The following is a 21,799-nucleotide window of genomic DNA, read 5'->3' as shown; positions in this document are numbered from 1 at the left end:
TAGAAATAATGGAGGAGACCCAATTGGCAAACAACAGGAACATATTCTTTATCATATGTACTATATATGTAGAAATCAACAAAGATGTTAAAGTTATATTCTCAACATGCATGCCTAGCTAGAGGCTATATAAACTATATTGGCTTACAAGGAAGATACAAGTGAGAGATTGTTGTCTTGTACCAAGGCATTTAAGCATTCACTCCCCCTCAAGGGCTTCCGCAGCTACCGTTTGAGGTAGATGCCGAAGTCCTTGGGGGAAGTGCATGAGAGTTGCCTTGCTCTTTCTTGCCTTAATCACTGCCTCTAAATTCACATTTTTTCCTTGAATGTTCCTCTTTGTGAACTTCTATTTTTCTTTTCATCTTATCTATCCCTTGAACTGTATACAACTCCCTTGGCGTTGGCACAATGCCAAGGGTCATATGTCCATTAATTGCATGCATATATATTAGATGATCTTAGATGGTTTAATCTAGCATTGCATGATCCAACGGTCAGATCTCAAAGATCTGTCATATTCTAGCAGGGTCTACTTGTGGATAAACTAACCCAATAATCATGGTATAATTGGATTATCTCAGCCATCCAACTAGTGATAGCGTGAACATATTTCGATTTTAAGCCATGCCTGGAAACCATGATTTTTGTTTTTTTCGTGATCAATTATTTTCTCAAGTGGTGAGAGAGGGGTCGGGCGGGTGGGAGAAGGAGAGACTTGAGAGGTCATGAATGAGCAATGTGTGAGAAGTGGCTAAAAAACAAGGAAAAAATTAATCATATTTTGGGTTGAGGTTTTTGTTCCCTGATTTTTCAGACTTTTCTTACCGTCTCTACACTAACCCTTCTCTTGTCTATCCTTCTCCCACCCTCCATTGGGTAAGCTAATATTCGGAGTTTGCATCACTTTTTTTTATTTTATCGAGTGACACATAACTCAGTTGAAAGGTCATTAGTGTGTCATCACCAAGATTGTGGTTTCGAGCATAAAAGCCTTTGCAGAGTTCAAAAACTTGGTGTGGGAAGGTTAATGAAGTATGTAGCTATTGACTATTGATGGGATGCGTCGTTGTGTTTGGTTGCACAAAATCCTGACAGCCATTGGAATTTTGCTTGGCTTTGGGATGTCATTTCGTGTTTGGTTGCCAGCCAATATTGCATTGAACTCCTTGGAGACTCCTTGGGATGCCTCCTGGGTGATTATTGTATGTCTTTATGAGATGTAATTCTTGTCCCCTTCTTATAACTTTCAATCAAAATTCTACGAAAAAAAGGTAAAAATGACTCGAAGATTTTGGGGAATGGTGCTCTCTCTCTCTCTCTCTCTCTCTCTCTCTCATTTGTCTATATTGGTAGTGACACAAATTCTCCTTATTCCATTACCCTCTGAGTCTATGCCATGAAACACTGGTTACCACTATTCTCTGAGGTAATTTTAAGCAAATCCAATGCTTGCCTGCTGCCTGTTGACTACTTACTCCACTACTCTCGGAGTGTATGCCCCGCATCCAAACATAACCACATTGGCCAGTGAAGGTAAAATCATGAGTTTTGCTTGGACTTTTCTACTTGGCGGATCTCCATAAATTGGAGCTGTGATATTCACTTGAAGGGTTAGTTGGACGTAGAAGGATAGTCGTGGGGTATATATGTGGGAAATAGAAAATATGAAAGAGGATATATGAGGGGTGAAAGTGAATAGGGTTTGACACAGATGAGAGGCTAAAGGGTGAAAATCTTTGAAATATATGTTTGTATGATTGGTGTACGTGATGGGACCATGGCTCATGGAAAGGCTGATAGTTGTGCCATTGAAGGCCCCATGTAGCACGTACGGGCATATCACATGAAGATTTCTGTCGACAATTATTGCTAGAATTGCCTACAGAAAGACAGAAAAATATGATTTGCTAGAATTCCTAGTTATCCGTATTTTATCCTAACTCGGCTAATAGGAAAAAATTTCCATTTAAAAGAAAATTAAATGACATTTCGTAGGGGCTATGTTGAACTACGGCCTCGAGTAGATAATTTGCTTTGGCATCTTCTCTAGAGCAAGGTTTTAAATTTTGGTTTCGGTACCCATTTCGGACCCCACCGAAATCTGAAATTTCAGCGAAATTCGGTAATAATTAAAAAAATTATTTAATTAATTTCGAAATTTGGACAGAAATTCCGAAATTTCAGCTGAAATTTTGTAACAGTTTCTTTTTTTTTACAAATTACAGTAAATCGAAATTTCGGCCGAAATTTGGTATTTCGCGACATTCCAAATTTTGGCAAATTTCGGTTTCGGTCCTAACCGAAATCTGAAATTTCGGATTTCAGCCGAAATTTAAAACCTTGCTCTGGAGTATTGTATTAGAACTCTCTCTCTCTCTCTCTCTCTCTCTCTCTCTCTCTCTCTCTCTCACACACACACACACACACACGCTCCCCAACCTAGTCTCCCAACTAACCCTTCCCAAGTGTATGAGGAGTATGGATTGATGAAAGAAGGGGCCCACAATCATGAGCAATCCGGATATGAAATGTGGGGCCCAAAATGATAATTATTGGGGATTTGATAGAGGCAGAAGTGCAGAAGGCATTTCACGAATAGGCTGTTGCATGTGAGAGCAGCCGCACCTGCTCACTTTTCAGCAGATTTTGTCTTCATTCATGGTGCGGCTGCTTTCATAAGCAACAGCCCCATCCGTGAAATGTCTTCTGCGATGGACGCTAGCAAATCCCTAATTATTTTTATGAAATATATCCAAAAAAAAAACAGCTTATCTAAAGCATGGTTTAAAATTTCGGTTTCGGACTCCCGGAAAACTGAAATTTTGACTGAAATTCCAAAATTTCGGTCGAAATTCGGTACTCTCATTCGAAATTTTGGACCAAAATTCCGAAATTTCAGACCGAAATTTTGTAACGTTTTTTTTTTAAAATAAAAAATGCATTTTCTCGAAATTTCGGCCGAAATTTGGTAAATGGCGAAATACTTAATTTCGACAAAAACCGGTTTCGGTCCCCACCGAAATCCGAAATTTCGGATTTCGGTCAAAATTTTAAACCATGATCTAAAGTGTGTACGTACCACATAGGTTCTAGCAATTTTTCATTGATTTGATAATTGATTAATAGTGGCCAACACCTTTCATTGATCCATATTTGCTCGTTTGTTAAGGGATTTCCGCTATTTATAAATTTTAAATCAAAAATATTTATTACCATTGGATGTATTTGAGTTCTTGAATCAGTTACTTGGATCATCCAATTTACATTATTGTTGTGCTTGAAATTGGAATACTCTGATTTTATGATGTGCAAGGGCTTGATAGCTTAATTTTTTCCCTCTAACCTTTTATTGCTTTGATCAGCCATTTATGGTGTGTTCCATACTTTCATTAATCCAAATTTGAATAGATTTTAGAGAGATGGGGGGGGAGGAGGAGGAGGGTCTCAGTTGAGAGAGAAAGGGAATAGGTTTAAGAAAGAAATGTTCACTGGTAAAATACAACTTTCTTGTAGTGAGTATTTTGGTCAGTATTTGTATAGGAGTAGATTTCACCTCTGTCGCGACTAAGTGTGTTGGCCGAAATCAGCCCATTCACTTTTCCTTTGCTGTGAACGGTTGGCCGAAAATACAACTTTCTTGTAGTGAGTATTTTGGTCAGTATTTGTATAGGACTAGGACTGGGCTGGGAAAATAAGCAAACCGTTGTAAAGAGCCACTATTCACACCCCTCTTGGCTAACAAATCAGCCTTCTCATTGGCTGCCCTCCTCACATGCTTCATGACAGCCGATGACCCTGATATAATCTCGTGGATCTCATCTATGAATGGCAAGAATCTCCAAGGAGGCGCCACTCCCCCCTTAAGCCACCGAATAACATTTAAGGAACCCCCTTCAATAATAACCTTGTCAAGACAATCACCACTTATTTTCTTGATACCGTAGAATACCCCCTTAACTTCTGCCTCCGAAGCATCGCATACACCAATCGGCCCATAGAAGGCCCATTGAACAACACCCTCACCATTACGGCATAACCCTCCCACCCCGGCCGGCCCGGGATTACCAAAAGAAGCACCATCAAAATTAAGTTTGAACATACCAAGAGGAGGCAGGTTCCTATCTTTGGATTATGCTAGGCAATCTGTCACTACTAAAACACACTTCCCTCCAACCTTTCCAAAGGTCAAAAGCCGAAACAAATTGAAATGATGGAAGACATCTCGTCCATGAAATCACCAAGGCGATAATGCTCATGTACAGAAAATACGGAGACTTCGCCTAACCCTCAAAGATCCTAAAATTTCTTTCCTTCCAAAGACATCTCGTCCATGTGTTTTTATTGAGCGGTGACATTTCTTGTTATCTTTCCAGACGAGTATGTCATATGCAATGGCTGTAAAAGTCCAGACACTATAATTTCAAAGGAGAACAACCTGTTCTTTCTCCGATGCGAACAGGTATTACTTAGCTTTGCTCTTTACACTATACTAAATCTCTCTTTTTTTTTTGAATGGTCCACTATACTAAATCTTATTGCCATCATTTCTATGTTGGTCTCTTTCCAAAAAAAAAAGTTAGTCCTTTTTTATATTTGAATAAAGGGAATTGGGTAACTGCTGATTTTATCTTGAGTTAGATACTTGCCTTTATGAGTTTTGTTTTGCCATTATTTCTGTTCTTTTGATGAGGCCTGTGATGATTATTTCAAAAATGGCCTACATTGTTTGATTCTCTCATCCGTGATAAGAATCTGCATTCATTCTGTGGCCTCTTTTACAAGAGATTTTATATGATACATGGCAGTGTAAATCGGTGTTAATACCTGCCCACAGAAGAGAGAGGCCTACCTATTGAGATGATCTAACCTGTTCCTTTGTTGGTCTCTCTCTCATGTTATTTTCTTTGTTTTTCAGTGTGGTTGCTCGCGGTCTGTTGCAGCTATCAAGGCTGGTTTTGTGGCTCGTGTTGGACGTCGTAAGGCTGGGACATGATTGGGTAACATGGTTTTATTATCTTCAAATGTCTTTAAAACCCTATATAGTTGCTCTAGTTTTCTAGTGTTTTTCCTCAAAAGCCTGTGATTTTGCCTGACCATTTCTATGTAAAGCTACAATATTACTTACTATTTTACATTTCCTGAGTTTGAATTTTGGATCTTATGTGGATGGAAGGTGACAATGTTGGTTTAAGCGTAACCCTTTTTCAAATATTATAGATGGGCATGCAATGGTGGGGCCCAAATATTAACTGTACATTGGTGGGTCCCACCATAAGATGGGCATGCACAAATCAGGTAATCGACCCGAGTCGACTCACCAAATTAGCCACAAATGGCCAAAATCTTCAGAATTCCAATCATAGATTTGAATTATGGATACACGCTGACCATCCGATTGCAAGATAGATGCCTATGGATAGTTATCCATTGTCTGTCGCACAAAAGTAAGTAGTGTATTCAGAAAAGCACTTTATCTTGAAAAACATAAAGATGAGGCAATTCCTAACAAAAGCTAGAATTCCACTTATTCTCATTTTTTAATACAACATCTTTCAGGAATAAAAACATTTGGGACAGGAATTATCCAAAACAACCCATCCTGGAATTAAAAATGGGCAATCAAGGGCCAAATCCTGCTTTCAGAAAACAAGGGTTAAGAAAGCAGAGAATATATGAAGATATGAACTTAAAACGCTGATAATATTTGTTACTTTAACCACAACTTGAAAAAGAAAGATTGATTTCCCTCAAATATCTCAAGGTAAAAGGACACTAATATTGGAGATCCCCTCTTGTGCCACATGTGTTTGTTATTGGATCCGTGTATCTATCTGTTGAACATAAGAATGGCCATATGATGGTGAGAACACCTTGATTGGATGATCAAGGCCCTTGATCAATAAAGCGTCATTTAGATTTAGGAAGAGAATCATCAGATCAAGATGGGATCAGTGATATTTCCATCCTCTTTTCCATCATTTCCACCCTCTTTTTTGTCTTAATTTTTTCGAAAGATGGCTGCATTTCCACTTCTTCTGTTGTGTTTTCATAGTCATTTTCAAGAAAAGGCAACCAAATGGGGGTAATGCTGAGATAGGGAGTGAAATATCATTTCCCTATTGGATATTTGCAACGTCATTTATACAATTTGTTCTTGAAATGACCCACCCGATGGGGATAGCAAGTTTATGGAAGGATGAATTAATGGAAATGATTTTAGCACAACTATGTTTTGATACATACGCTCGTGTATCTTGTCTTTTAGCATTTAACTGTCATGTAATTGCTTCTTGGGAACTGTACAAACGCTTTTACAGCTCTTTAAATACTAAAATACAAGAAACATGAGCGTCTTGTATCAAAACATGTTTGTGTTGAAATCATTTCCCTATATTATTAATCCCTGGCTTGCTATCCTTTTTTTTTTTTTTTTAATGTTGAACAGTCCCATTAGATTTCGAACTTGCAACACTTGAATTCTCGAAGAAAATAAAGACATGGATCAGAGAATAAACCCTCCTCTTAACTACAAGTGAAAATAGAAAGTTGGGTAAGGATATTTCCACCAATTAAACTCGTACCAAACCATCTCTTTATTTAAAAAGTGCACCGAATTTTGAATATTTTGTAGCCAACGAAAAAATTCTAATGGCGTACAAATGGGAGGAGATATTTGTTTCATGATCAAAAGGAAGGATGAGAGAATAAGGTGATATCAACTTTGTTAAACTATAAACATATGTATAACCATAATGAAATTGGAGTTGAGAAAGTACCTGATTGGAAAAATTGAGTAAAACTATTAAGTGAGTTTAATTACCTGCAATGATCAGGACAAGAAAGAACAAGGCAGCTTTCATCTACTCTACCTCTAGTGCCCAACACTGGTAGTTGAAAGCCATTGAGGGAGAGTGAATGATAGATGCCTTGGAAGAAAGTAGTCTCCTTTCAGCTTTAAAGTTTCATTTGCTTATTCTTCCATGCTAATACCAGATGGACTCTAATGGTTATATAGACTAATGCATGCGGGGTCACTAAGATCTTTAACAGTTCTACCACTAAAGATAAGATAAAGAATATGTTCCTCTTGTTTGCCAATTGTTCATGTTCCAGAATGTCAACCAGCCATGATTTTGAAGATAAGATCGTATAGTTTTTAGTCATGTGCTTAACTCTCAAGAAGGGTTTTCTGATCTTTTGTCGATGATTATTAAGCTAATAATTTCATCGAACGAAAGTTGATTTAATTGAGCTTTCATTATGTTCATGCGGCAGTTAGCTTTAAAATTTCTAGAATTTTCAGTAGTTGCACAGTTTCTTTGGTGACGCGAATCGAATGTGATTTTACAACGTGGCAAGTTGTCATCGAACCAACGAAGGGGGATTATATTCGACAATTATACAACTATGTAGCTCTACTAATTATAAGTGAATTTACTGATATATTGATCATATTTATACAATGGTTAGCAAAACAAAAATTAGTGAATTAGAAAGTAAAAACACCAAGGGAAATTTGCTTCTTTATATAGCTTTTGTTGTCTCTCAGAGACTCAACAGGGTCATATAGATTAGAAGCTGCAAGCCCATGCATGTAGTTCAATTAAGAAAGAGTTCTTTTAGAAAGTTGAATGCTATGTGGGGTCGAGTTGATACAACTAATAAATACATAATATAGTTCAGTGGCCCAATTGGTTGACTCTTAGATAACCTTGAGAGGTAGCTTCTATCCCTAAAGAGGGAATAAAGTCGATTGAGAATCTTAATCATGTATCCAAGACATTCGTTCTATATCTTGGCACATATATGAAAATTCCTTCATGGACTTTCTTATCTTCTTTTAACAAATCAATTTGTGCATTTGTTTCATGAATCCATCCATGAGACTGATAAAATATTGATTTTCTTGGAATAGATAAACAAAATCATACACTGCATTCAGCATATCAAATTACAACATATGTAGAAATATAAATGGACATGTTTTTTTGTAAAATATAAAATATTATTGAAATCCAAGTAGTGACTTGGTTTGGCAACCTAGAGGGGGGGTGAATAGGATGTTTATAAAAATTTTACATTTTGAAAACTTTTACTAAAATTTCACCCAAGACTTATCCCTTGTTTAATTAAGTTTGAAATAGTTGAACTTAAACAATATTACAAATTAATATAAGTTCAAAAATCCTTGTTGATTAGCAAACTTAATTTGGTGATTTATAGCCTAGTTAGCAAGGTACCAATATTCAATCAAAACCAAAATGCTAACTACTCACTCAATTCCAAATATGTAAGAATGCAAGCACAAATAAATAAGAAAGTGAGAGGGAGAGAAAGATAGAGAAATACCAACACAAGTGACACAAAGATTTATAGTGGTTCGGCAAACGGCCTACTCCACTCTACTCAAGGTCGCACTTGAGGATTTTCACTATTGAGACCTCCACGACGCCCGGCTCCGAGGCTTTTACACTCCAAGGGAATTAGATAAGGATGCCCTTCCACCTTTACAATGACTCTCCTTCTCCGCCGAGTTCTAAGCGCTTTCTCCCAAGGGAATTAAACACGGATGCCCTTGCCACCGATCGAATAAAGAAGAAGATAAAAGCTTTGCCTCTATGTAGGCTACAATGCAAGTTGAAGCTCCAAGGATGCTCTCAAGAATAAACAAGTTTAAGCCTAAACCAATCTCAAAAGATTTTCTCAAATCAAGGCACAAAGAGTTTGGTTGGTGAGAGAATTTAACCAAAAATAGTTCACAAATGATTTTCTATAGTTTGTTGAAGTTGGACAATGTTCCTCTCTTGTTTTAGACCCATTAGATGGGTATATATGGTGTTCCAACTCCATGTGACCGTTTGGGGGGCAAAACAGTCAAAACTGGGTCAAAAAATCAACTAGCCGTTGTACAACAACGGCTATATTTTTTTGAATTCATAGTGTTCTCGGAGTTCCGAGCAAATTCTCGGAGTTCCGAGCAAAATTCTCGGAGTTCCGAGAATCCAAACAGAGTCTTTATTTTTAGAACCTGGACCATTTCTCGGAGCTCCGAGAATGGTCTCGGAGTTCCGAGCTCGGAGCTCCGAGAATAATTCTCGGAGTTCCGAGCCTGGATTTCCAGTAAACAGTGTTTCATTTGAAAAATTCATATCTCCCTCATTTCTCGTCAGATTTCGATGTTCTTATACTCTACGGATATGAGAAAAATGAGAACTATCTGTTAAAAATATTTTCAAAAATATTTGAAAATGTTTTAAATAAGTTTTGATAGGATTTAGTTGCTGGTCCAGGTTGTTGCTTCGGAACTCTGTTTTGTTCTTTCTTGTGTTGAATGCCATATGGGTCCCAACATGTTGGTACACCACCATGGCCATTCACTTATCCATTTAAGTCCTTAAAGGGTGTGTTAGTCTCTTTGAAAAACATATTTTAGGGGTTTTAAGATGTGCTTTGATAAGAGAAAACACAAGAGAGATAGGTGATACAATCTACCATTTTTACCACTCTCTTGAATGAACTCTTGAGGTAGCCATTGCTTGATCTTCTCTTTGAGTGCATGGCTTGCTTTGGGATCTTCAAGGTTGAGCTTCTTTGCTTGACACCTTCAAAGGATGATGCCACCATTTGGTTCAAGCTCATTTGCAAGTTGTTGATCCACAAGCTTTGGCCTTCATTGATCTTCCTTTGCTTGTTCAATGCTTTGATATGGTTGTGTGGAACTTCTCCTTGGTCCTCCAAGGTGTGATTGGTCCAAGTATGTTCCAAGCTCCTTTGCCATTGTGTTTGGTTCATCTTTAAGCATAGGCCAACAATGGTGTGTGCTAGCATGGATTGACATATGAATTCCCTGTGTATAGCACAACACTCAAGGCAAACAATTAATCCATAAACGACTAATCAATTTGCGTTTATTAATCATCAAAACAAGATGATTGAATGAACCCATGGGGAACCCTTGGGCTTACAATTATCCACAAGAACATCACCATGTACAACATGGCCGTTGAAAACCATGATCATTACTAGAACTGTAGGTTTTTTTATCTTAAAATAATCTGTAATTGAGATTATGGAGGAGACCCAGTTGGAAATTATTCTTTATGGTAATCTACGGGTTCAAGAACCAAGTGTATCAGTCGCTAAATGTATAGGTCTATACAGGTGAATGATATGTTCTATGTTTAGCTTGCAAGGGGCGAACTGTTACGGCCTGAGTGGGGGCTTCCCTAGGTAAGTGACTAGGTGGGACCCAACATAGCATGGGACATGTTTAACGGGCCTAGCCTAACACAATCCATCGGAGCTTTTTGGAGCTTTTGGCGAAAGGACATCCCATCTATAAGATTTAGGTCTACAATAACCAATCCTCTATAGCTTCTCTTACTTTTTCTCTATTACATTCATCTAACATGTAAGGGTTTGTTGATTGGATGATTGGGGTCATTCAGATGGATGATGTTTGGACAGTGGCACATCCATTGATGGGGCCCATAGTTTAGTGGTTCCAATAGGAGGGGGATCACCCTCACATAACCGCACTCCTAGATGATCCAACATTCCCTGCTATTAAGGGTAAAGTGGCCAAAAATACATATTTAGTGGACAAAAGACTTTTGATAAGATTTATGGGATCATAAAATAATAATTCGAAAGGCCTGAAGATTTTTGTTTGCACTCTAGCAATCTGCTGTCATCGTAAACACGTGTCCCTCATTGGGCTTGTGAAATAATAGCTACCCACACCATAGAATCATTCTCACTGAATCTATATAATTCGAGGAACATGGCCGATGCATATGTATAGCTGTCTGAGTTAACTCAACTAGTCAACTCTGGAGATATCTCGAATTGTCCAATCTCATCACAAGAACTAGCCTCTTACAATCTTATGCACCCTAAAAACCTATCACATTTATGTCGCATTTACCTCTGCCGCACTCTGTGCACTCCATTTCAAATCAACTGTTGAGGCCATAGGAATACTTTTAGCCACCATATTTCATACTTCACGGATATAATCCACTACACTTATTTCCCTTCATTAGAAATAGCAACCAACTGTATGTCATTTTTAAGGTTCCAACTTTAGTTGAGTACTTGCAACCAAGGTTTTAAATTTCGGTTTCGGTACCTATTTCGGACCCCACCGAAATCCGAAATTTGGTTTTAAGCTTCGAATTTCAGAAAATTTCGGTTTCGATCTCCACCGAAAATCTCGGATTTCGGTCGAAATTTAAAACCATGCTTGCAACACTAGAATCTAACCTGGAAAGGGACATCAAATTCCTCTGAACATCACAACACCGAAAATGTGCACTACTCTATTGAACATTTCGATCTTCACCGTCCCGAGTAATGTGACGTCACATGTCAACCCATCACATATGGACATTTTTTCTGCCCTTCCTCCTGTAATGTATCAAGGTATTCTCTTCTAGAGCATAGACGAATATAACATTGTCAGTCTAATATCTACTCATTATGAGAAGTAATATTGATACCTGTCCAGACTAAGAGAACATCTCCAACCACCTTGTTTTGCTCACCTCCATTACTACTGTAGTATTTTCAAAACCATTGACATTCCCTTTTTCAGCATGTTCTGTACATTGCTGCTTCAAATGGTCAAATTTCTTACCACAATAAAATTCCATATCTTTCTCACTGACCCTGGATCTCAGTTTTCCCAATTGTTATCGTGCAACTTCTTCGTATTCTTATCATTTCCTTTTCACTGTCATAGAAAGACCCTGTTAAACTAGGACATCCTTCACTCTTTTTTGCTATAGAGAGAAACTACATTTTCAATCAAATTTGTTAATCTCAATTTTTGAATTTGAGCCAGTTGCCACCAATTTAGACCAACATCAGATCACTCCAAAAAAATAGAAAAAACAATTAGACTTGGGTTCTGATCGTCCAAATTTTCTAGTAGTCCGATGGAATTATCACTCATCCAATTATCTAGGGAACGACCAATTGGTCTTTAGTCATCCAATCAGTATCAATAATTGATTGGATAAGGTGCGGACGATTGTACAGATGTTTCTCTTATTGGCTAGACGGAGAAATTAGCATTTCAGAAAGTTCTTGTTTTCTGTCCTAATTGATATGAAATTTGTTTGATCGATCCACACACATTCAAAATAAAAACTAAACCATACATAGACATGAAATGAAGGTTAGCTAATAATGAAACTCCATCTGCTTCAAATGGGGCCACATGAATTTTTTGGGGCAGCTGCTCAGTTAAGCTAACTGAGCAGCTGCGCAGGAACACTTTGCTCATATATATATATATATATATATATATATATATATATATATATATATATATATATATATATATATATATATATATATAATAAGATACGGAAATTCAGATTTTTTTTTTACTTTGTTGAAAAAACCAATAGCTTGACACGTGGAAGATTAAAATGTTTAGGGATTTGCTGGCATCCATCTTAGAAGACATGTCGCAGATGTTCTGTTGCAGATTTTCTCTTCATTCACGTGGTGGCTGCTGCCAGTTGCAACAAATCATCCGCGAAATGCCTGTAGCATTGGACGCTAGTACATCCCAAATGTTATGTGGATCAAAAGTCAACATTTGTGGCTGTTAGCCCACACCATAGGATGATCCAAACCGTCCATTTGATGGCTAAAACCATTATCCAGCCCCACTATTGGATGATCCAAACAGTCTATTTGATGGCCAGCATATCTCCCACGTTATGGATGCTCTGTGGGGCCCACTTCATATAAATGTATGCCATTTCCCGGTGATAAATTCACCCCCTTCTACAGTTCTACTACAAGATTCACCCCTATTTTTCAAAATGGACTATACAGCCCACACCATAGGATGATCCAAACCGTCCATTCGATGGCGACAATGTAAAAACACTATCCAACCCCCACTATTGGATGATCCAAACCGTCCATTTGATAGCCACAATGTAAATAGGTAAAAAATTTCTTTCGAAGATTTAGAGGGATATTTCCAATCCCACTCATTGTGTTAGTTTTGTATTACCATTGTAATCATGTCCCTTGCTCCCTTTTAACTTCTCTTAATCAAAACTAACTTCTGATTGAAATAATTATAATCAATGCATTACATTTTTTTTGTTAAATAACTACTAAGATGTCGTTTTATAACAATTAAGTTTTTTTTCTCACCCGCGCATCGCGCGGGGTGATTTACTAGTATATATATATATATTGGTAATGACACCCCTCCCTCTGTCTACAAGGTAAATCAAGGCCCTTGATCAATAAAGCCTCATTTAGATTTAGGAAGAGAATCATCAGATCAAGAGGGGATCAGTGACAGTTGCTCAGACTTATGCCCACATCATCCCGTTTTTCTAGTACACGCACAAAATACACGTCATCAACGCGTTTACCACCCTAGCTTCCTATTTTTGTATAGATCCCATCTCTAACAAGGAAACCCACTCTTATTCTTTTGGACGGATCCATATAAATTTCTCTCAAAACACAAACGTCAAAGCCAAACTGGGTTGTCTTCTGATTAGTATTTTAGGCTGTTGTTGCCTGTTGGTGAGTATTTGTGCTGGTCTTGCCTTCAACACAAGGTTTTTGGCGCCAGTAACACAAGGTATCATTTGAAGTTTTGCTTTATTTTAATCTTCTCTTTCTTTTCTTGATCAGAATCCTTTGGCATCATTGGACTTACATCCATTTTCCCCAATACTGGTTTTTTGAATGGTTTTTTTGGGTATTTTTTAAGCTTGTATTTACTCATTGGAATTTACTAATTTGTCAGATTGATATTAGGGAAGGTATTCAAGGAGATTGGCTTTGGATCTGTGATCAGGACCACAGTATCCTCTGATTAAAGTGATTCAAGTTAAAGGGTTTTGCTCTAATTTGATATTGGGTTGGTGGGTCTTTTGTTATATTTTGTAATTAGTTGAAAGGAAGGGATATGGGTCACCATGACCACCACCACCATCATCATCACCATGGAAGTGAAAGCCCTTATGATGATCCTTTTTTGGCTTGTTGTTGTTGCCCTTGTTTTCTGGTTGCCTCTCTATTTAGAGGAATTGGGAGATGCTTCTTTGTGGCTTGCTACCCTTTCTTGCAATGCTTTGGATTGGATGAGCACAGACACCACCACCATCACAGCCATTTCCATTGATTACATTACAAATATCATCCTCTTTTTATCTCCCAAGCTCTGTGCTTAGATGAGTTTATCTGCATGTTAGTAATGCCCCAAATGTTTTAGGGACTTGTTCTATGTTTTTTCTTTTTTATGAATGTAATGGTTTGGGGGCCTGGTTTAATGTGATGTGTTTGTTTTAATTCCATTGGTTTATCTACTTGTTCTTTGTGACATGTTACCCTGTCTTCCATGCTCTGTACTTTGATGAGTGTTGTATTGTGTTTATGTGTTTTATTTCCATTGGATATTTTCAAGAGTCAAGACTCCAGAGTGAATCATATTTCAATGTTTCTTGATATTCCATACAATAATGCTCCATTTGGTGGAACTTCTATATCCAATTGGTTGTTATAGTCTAAGACAATGACATTTATTAGTCTCTCTCGCTCTGCAATTGACATAACGTCGTATAGGGCAAGGATATACAAGATGGAATGAGGTACTACTACCCCCTTGACTTAACAAAACCACCGTAGTATACAAGAAACCATGCTTCTATATCCCAGCTTACCTACCAGAAAAATAGGGGTTCTATATTTCAGTCTTGTGCAACTTTCCTTCTAGAAAATTAGTGGTGTCCTCTCCTTAAAACCATTTACTTTCCAAACATACAAATTAGCTTGCAGATTTGAAATACCTAGTATATTACAAGCTACACAATCAAAGAGGAATGCTAAAAGTTCAGAGCTACCTTGTTGTTATACAATGAGGTGTGCCCACTAATGGGTCCGGCGTATAATTGATTTGAACTGTCCACTTGATAGTTCAGATCAATCTTCTATGGCCCAAAAATGGCACCAATCATATAATCCGAACATTGAACATTGTGTGATATTGTAATTGACCATGGGCAGTTGAAAACTACATGTAGGCTAAGGTTGACATTCAATGGCAAAAAATACACATCATTGGATGTTAGTATTTATTGGTTGGTGTGATTTTTGATCCATAGGATATCCAAAGCAAGATCTACCAAATGAAAGGTTCGGACCGATAAAGGGTGCGGCCCTTATTTTCTGGTAGGTAAGCTGGGGTTTAGGAGAACCTACCGGTTTATTTATAAAGAATAACAATTACAATCTGAAATAGCATGACTCTCTACTATCCGAAGATACAATATCAAGGAGAGGAGGAGGCGTAAGAGGGAGGGTGTGACCCAATGCCCAAAAAAATACACCAATCATACAATCCTAACATCTATTTGAATGTATTTTTGGTCTTTGGATGTCGATAGAGAAACCCCCTGCCTTAAAAACATGTTCTGCCAGAACTATTCTCAACCATTACATATTTATGTTGGAAAGGGAAATGATATTTCCATCCTCTTTTACATCATTTCCACCCTCTTTTTTGTCTTAATTTTTTCGAAAGATGGCTGCATTTCCATTTCTTCTGTTGTGTTTTCATAGTCATTTTCAAGAAAAGGCAACCAAATGGGGGTAATGCTGAGATAGGGAGTGAAATATCATTTCCCTATTGGATATTTGCAACGTCATTTTATACAATTTGTTCTTGAAATTACACGATATAGCGGGGCTGTTCATGATGGGGATAGAAATCCATGGACAAGCTGTTAAAAGGATTGGTTATCGTGCTCAAAAAGTTTTATTTCGAATTAATCTTATCTGTTGTTCACTGATTTTATTCTTGAAAAATTTTAACCAAAATACCATTCGAAAAAAAATATTTTATCTAATATAAGAGGTCAAAATGCATAGAGGATAGCAAGTTTATGGAAGGATAAATTGAGGGAAATGATTTTAGCACAACTCTGTTTTGATACATACGCTCATGTATCTTGTCTTTTAGCATTTAATTGTCATGTAATTGCTTCTTGGGAACTGTACAAACCCTTGTACAGCTCTTTAAATACTAAAAGACAAGAAACATGAGCGTCTTGTATCAAAACATGTTTGTGTTGAAATCATTTCCCTAAATTAATCCCTGGCTTGCTATCCTTTTTTTTTTTTTTTTTAATGTTGAACAGTCCCATTAGATTTCGAACTTGCAACACTTGAATTCTCGAAGAAAATAAAGACATGCATCAGAGAATAAACCCTCCTCCTAACTACAAGTGAAATAGAAAGTTGGGTAAGGATATTTCCACCAATTAAACTCGTACCCAACCATCTCTTTATTTAAAAAGTGCAACTAATTTTGAATATTTTGTAGCCAACGAAAAAATTCTAATGGCATACAAATGGGAGGAGATATTTGTTTCATGATCAAAAGGAAGGATGAGAGAATAAGGTGATATCAACTTTGTTAAACTATAAACATATATGTATAACCATAATGAAATTGGAGTTGAGAAAGTACCTGAAGAGAAAAAATGAGTAAAACTATTAGGTGAGTTTAATTACTTGCAATGATCAGGACAAGAAAGAACAAGGCAGCTTTCATCTACTCTACAGCTTTAATTCATCTACTCTAGTGCCCAACACTGGTAGTTGAAAGCCATTGAGGGAGAGTGAATGATAGATGCCTTGGAAGAAAGTAGTCTCCTTTCAGCTTTAAAGTTTCATTTGCTTATTCTTCCATGCTAATACCAGATGGACTCTAATGGTTATATAGACTAATGCATGCGGGGTCACTAAGATCTTTAATAGTTCTACCACTAAAGATAAGATAAAGAATATGTTCCTCTTGTTTGCCAATTGTTCATGTTCCAGAATGTCAACCAGCCATGATTTTGAAGATAAGATCGTAAAGTTTTTAGTCATGTGCATAACTCTCAAGAAGGGTTTTCTGATCATTTGTCGATGATTATTAAGCTAATAATTTCATCGAACGAAAGTTGATTTAATTGAGCTTTCATTATGTTCATGCGGCAGTTAGCTTTAAAATTTCTAGAATTTTCAGTAGTTGCACAGTTTGTTTGGTGACGCGAATCGAATGTGATTTTACAACGTGGCAAGTTGTCATCGAACCAACGAAGGGGGATTATATTCGACAATTATACAACTATGTAGGTCTACTAATTATAAGTGAATTTACTGATATATTGATCATATTTATACAATGGTTAGCAAAACAAAAATTAGTGAATTAGAAAGTAAAAACACCAAGGGAAATTTGCTTTTTTATATAGCTTTTGTTGTCTCTCAGAGACTCAACAGGGTCATATGGATTAGAAGCTGCAAGCCCATGTAGTTCAATTAAGAAAGAGTTCTTTTAGAAAGTTGATTGCTATGTGGGGTCGAGTTGATACAACTAATAAATACATAATATAGTTCAGTGGCCCAATTGGTTGACTCTTAGATAACCTTAAGAGGTAGCCTCTATCCCTAAAGAGGGAATAAAGTCGATTGAGAATCTTAATCATGTATCCAAGACATTCGTTCTATATCTTGGCACATATATGAAAATTCCTTCATGGACTTTCTTATCTTCTTTTAACAAATCAATTTGAGCATTTGTTTCATGAATCCATCCATGAGACTGATAAAATATGGATTATCTTGGAATAGATAAACAAAATCATACGCTGCATTCAGCATATCAAATTACAACATATGTAGAAATATAAATGGACATGTTTTTTTGTAAAATATAAAATATTATCCACAAGAACATCACCATGTACAACATGGCCAATGAAAACCATGATCATTACTAGAACTGTAGGTTTTTTTTATCTTAAAATAATCTGTAATTGAGATTATGGAGGAGACCCAGCTGGAAATTATTCTTAATGGTAATCTACGGTTCAAGAACCAAGTGTATCAGTCACTAAATGTATAGGTCTACACAAGTGAATGATATGTTCTGTGTTTAGCTTGCAAGGTGCGAACTGTTACGGTCCTGAGTGGGGTTTGCCTAGGTAAGTGACTAGGTGGGACCCAACCTAACATGAGACACGTTTAACGGGCCTAGCCTAACACAATCCATCAGTTCTGGAGCTTTTTGGAGCTTTTGGCGAAAGGACATCCCATCTATAAGATTTAGGTCTACAATAACAAATCCTTTATAGCTTCTCTTAGTTTTTCTCTATTACATTCATCTAACATGTAAGGGTTTGTCGATTGGATGATTGGGATCATTCAGATGGATGATGTTTGGACAGTGGCACATCCATTGATGGGGCCCATAGTTTAGTGGTTCCAATAGGAGGGGGATCACCCTCACATAACCGCACTCCTAGATGATCCAACATTCCCTGCTATTTGAACAATCATGGTGCATTAAGGGTAAAGTGGGCAAAAATACATATTTAGTGGACAAAAGACTTTTGATAAGATCGTTGGGATGATTTGGCAGGCATAAAGATTTGTGGACAAAATACATATTTAATGGGCAAAAGACTTTTCATAAGATTTATGGGATCATAAAATAATAATTCGAAAGGCCTGAAGATTTTAATTTGCTTGCACTCTAGCAATATGCTGTCATCGGAAACACGTGTCACTCATTGGGCTTGTGAAATAATAGCTACCCACACCATAGAATCATTCTCACTGAATCTACATAATTCGAGGAACATGGCCGATGCATATGTATCGCTGTCTGAGTTAACTCAACTAGTCAACTCTGGAGATATCTCGAATTGTCCTTTCCCATCACAAGAACTAGCCTCTTACAATCTTATGCACCCTAAAAACTAGGGCTGCAACTCGAGCCGGGTTTTACCCGACCCGCATCGACCCGACCCAAAAATAGCCTGAGTCGGGTTCAGGTTTCATGGGTTTCGGGTCGAGCCGGGTTCAGCATTCAAAAACCCGCATGAATCTCGGGTCGAGCCGGGTTTGAAGGGGCCCGACCCGACCCGACCCGAGTTACATAAGTTATAGTATGTACATTTTTTTCTATTGTTAGTTAAAAGTTAAAGGGATAATTACATTTACACGCCCTCTAGTTTCTGACACATCCACTTCCACCCCTGTAGTTTAAAACGTGACAAATACACCCTTGTAGTTTCAATTTGTTTAAGGTTTGCCCCCTCAGCTGAAGGTTCGTCCATAGATTGAAGGGTAAGGATGATCCGATGGAGCTGATTTTTTGGGCACACCATATCTATGTCAGGACCCATCAAATGAACGCTTTAGATCATCCAAACAATGTGGGCCCACATTATTTGGATGATTTTTTGGTAGTGTTTGGATTCGGGTAGGGGCCCACATTATTTGGATGATCCAAAGCGTTCATTTGATGGGTCCTGACATAGATATGGTGTGCCCAAAAAATCAGCTCCATCGGATCATCCTAACCCTTCAATCTATGGACGAACCTTCAGCTGAGGGGGCAAACCTTAAACAAATTGAAACTACAAGGGTGTATTTGTCACGTTTTAAACTATAGGGGTGGAAGTGGATGTGTCAGAAACTAGAGGGGGTGTAAATGTAATTATCCCAAAGTTAAAAGTGAAAACCCACGCACCCACTGTTACTGTATGTGAGTGTAATTTCTGCTTCTATGAGTTGGGTTGATTCAAGTGTTTGATTCAGCATTGTTTGATTGTAATTACAACATTGTTTGATTACAGCATTGTTTGATTCAAGTGTGATGTGAGTGTAATTACATCATTGTTTGATTCAAGTGTAATGTGAGTGTAATTTCTGCTTCTATGAGTTGAGTTGCCTTGCCAAACAAGAATTTTCCTTAAAAATTTGCGTCAACGTGAAAAAACCCGACCCGACCCGAACCGACCCGAGATTTATCATGGGTAGGGCCGGGTTTGGGAATCGTGGGTTTTCCGAAAAAAAACCCGACCCGAGATATTTCTCGGGTAGGGTTGGGTTCTCCAAAACCCGACCCGCCCGACCCGAGTTGCAGCCCTACTAAAAACCTATCACATTTATGTCGCATTTACCTCTGCCGCACTCTGTGCACTCCATTTCAAATCAACTGTTGAGGCCATAGGAATACTTCTTGCCACCATATTTCATACTTCACGGATATAATCCACTACACTTATTTCCCTTCATTAGAAATAGCAACCAACTGTATGTCATTTTTAAGGTTCCAACTTTAGTGGAGTACTTTGCAACCAAGGTTTTAAATTTCGGTTTCGGTACCTATTTCGGACCCCACCGAAATCCGAAATTTGGTTTTAAGCTTCGAATTTCAGAAAATTTCGGTTTCCATCTCCACCGAAAATCTCGGATTTCGGTCGAAATTTAAAACCATCCTTGCAACACTAGAATCTAACCTGGAAAGGGACATCAAATTCCTCTGAAACATCACAACACCGAAAATGTGCACTACTCTATTGAACATTTCGATCTTCACCGTCCCGAGTAATGTGACGTCACATGTCAACCCATCACATAAGGACATTTTTTCTGCCCTTCCTCCTGTAACGTATCAAGGTATTCTCTTCTAGAGCATACACGAATAGAACATTGTCAGTCTAATATCTACTCATTATGAGAAGTAATATTGATACCTGTCCAGACTAAGAGAACATCTCCAACCACCTTGTTTTGCTCACCTCCATTACTACTGTAGTATTTTCAAAACCATTGACATTCCCTTTTTCAGCATGTTCTGTACATTGTTGCTTCAAATGGTCAAATTTCTTACCACAATAAAATTGCATATCTTTCTCACTGACCCTGGATCTCAGTTTTCCCAATTGTTATCGTGCAACTTCTTCGTATTCTTATCATTTCCTTTTCACTGTCATAGAAAGACCCTGTTAAACTAGGACATCATTCACTCTTTTTTGCTATAGAGAGAAACTACATTTTCAATCAAATTTGTTAATCTCAACTTTTGAATTTGAGCCAGTTGCCACCAATTTAGACCAACATCAGATCACTCCAAAAAAATAGAAAAAACAATTAGACTTGGGTTCTGATCGTCCAAATTTTCTAGTAGTCCGATGGAATTATCACTCATCCAATTGTCTAGGGAACGACCAATTGGTCTTTAGTCATCCAATCAGTATCAATAATTGATTGGATAAGGTGCGGATGATTGTACAGATGTTTCTCTTATTGGCTAGACGGAGAAATTAGCATTTCAGAAAGTTCTTGTTTTCTGTCCTAATTGATATGAAATTTCTTTGATCGACCCACACACATTCAAAATAAAAACTAAACCATACATAGACATGAAATGAAGGTTAGCTAATAATGAAACTCCATCTCCACCTAGAATATGCATTACGGTTTCAAAACTCTTCATTTCTTGATCGTTCTTTTCCAACAATCTCTAACCACATCAATGAATAGAAAGAGTAAACAAAGAACACAAGTTGCACAAACGATTGAGAATCTATCTTCCATTATAAGTAACAAGCATAAAAGATTACAAAATGCTATTCACCAATCCTTTTACCCAAATCCTTACATGCTCAACACTCACTGCCTGAAATATCAAACCCAAGAGCAGCCCCATCTTGATTTGCATGCTCGCCACTTTCATTTTTGCTCTGGTTTTTCTTCTCTATTGATTTACAAAAGGGGAGGTGGTATTCTTATAGAACAGCCCCATCGCACTTCGGGCTATTAGGGTCTTTCAATAGATCTTTTGATTACAACAGTGGGAAAAACCATTTTATTGTTTAATCTTGTTGAAAGATTTTATGTCGTCCTCGCCAAGGAACTTTCTTGTTAAAAGATTTGATTACAACAAATTGAGACCGACAAAATGCAG

The 21,799-nt window shown here is 37.5% G+C and overlaps 1 long non-coding RNA gene and 1 other non-coding gene across 2 annotated transcripts; both read left to right on the top strand.

The window, feature by feature from the left end:
• The first annotated feature begins 4,689 nt into the window (after positions 1–4,689).
• On the top strand, positions 4,690–4,777 carry LOC143852076 (small nucleolar RNA SNORD34). The gene has a single exon (XR_013236655.1). It is a non-coding gene; the product is annotated as a small nucleolar RNA SNORD34 (small nucleolar RNA).
• An 8,545-nt stretch (positions 4,778–13,322) lies between these two features.
• Positions 13,323–14,378, top strand: LOC143851511 (uncharacterized). The gene is made up of 2 exons (XR_013236368.1): positions 13,323–13,627; positions 13,807–14,378. It is a non-coding gene; the product is annotated as an uncharacterized LOC143851511 (long non-coding RNA).
• Positions 14,379–21,799: the final 7,421 nt, after the last annotated feature.

This window comes from Tasmannia lanceolata, unplaced genomic scaffold, assembly GCF_043159265.1.
Source record: "Tasmannia lanceolata isolate RefF3 unplaced genomic scaffold, GAP_Taslan_0.1 ptg000018l, whole genome shotgun sequence".
Taxonomy (NCBI): Eukaryota; Viridiplantae; Streptophyta; class Magnoliopsida; order Canellales; family Winteraceae; genus Tasmannia; species Tasmannia lanceolata.
The sequence above is the reverse complement of the archived record's forward strand: the minus strand, read 5'-3'. Positions and strand labels throughout refer to the sequence as shown.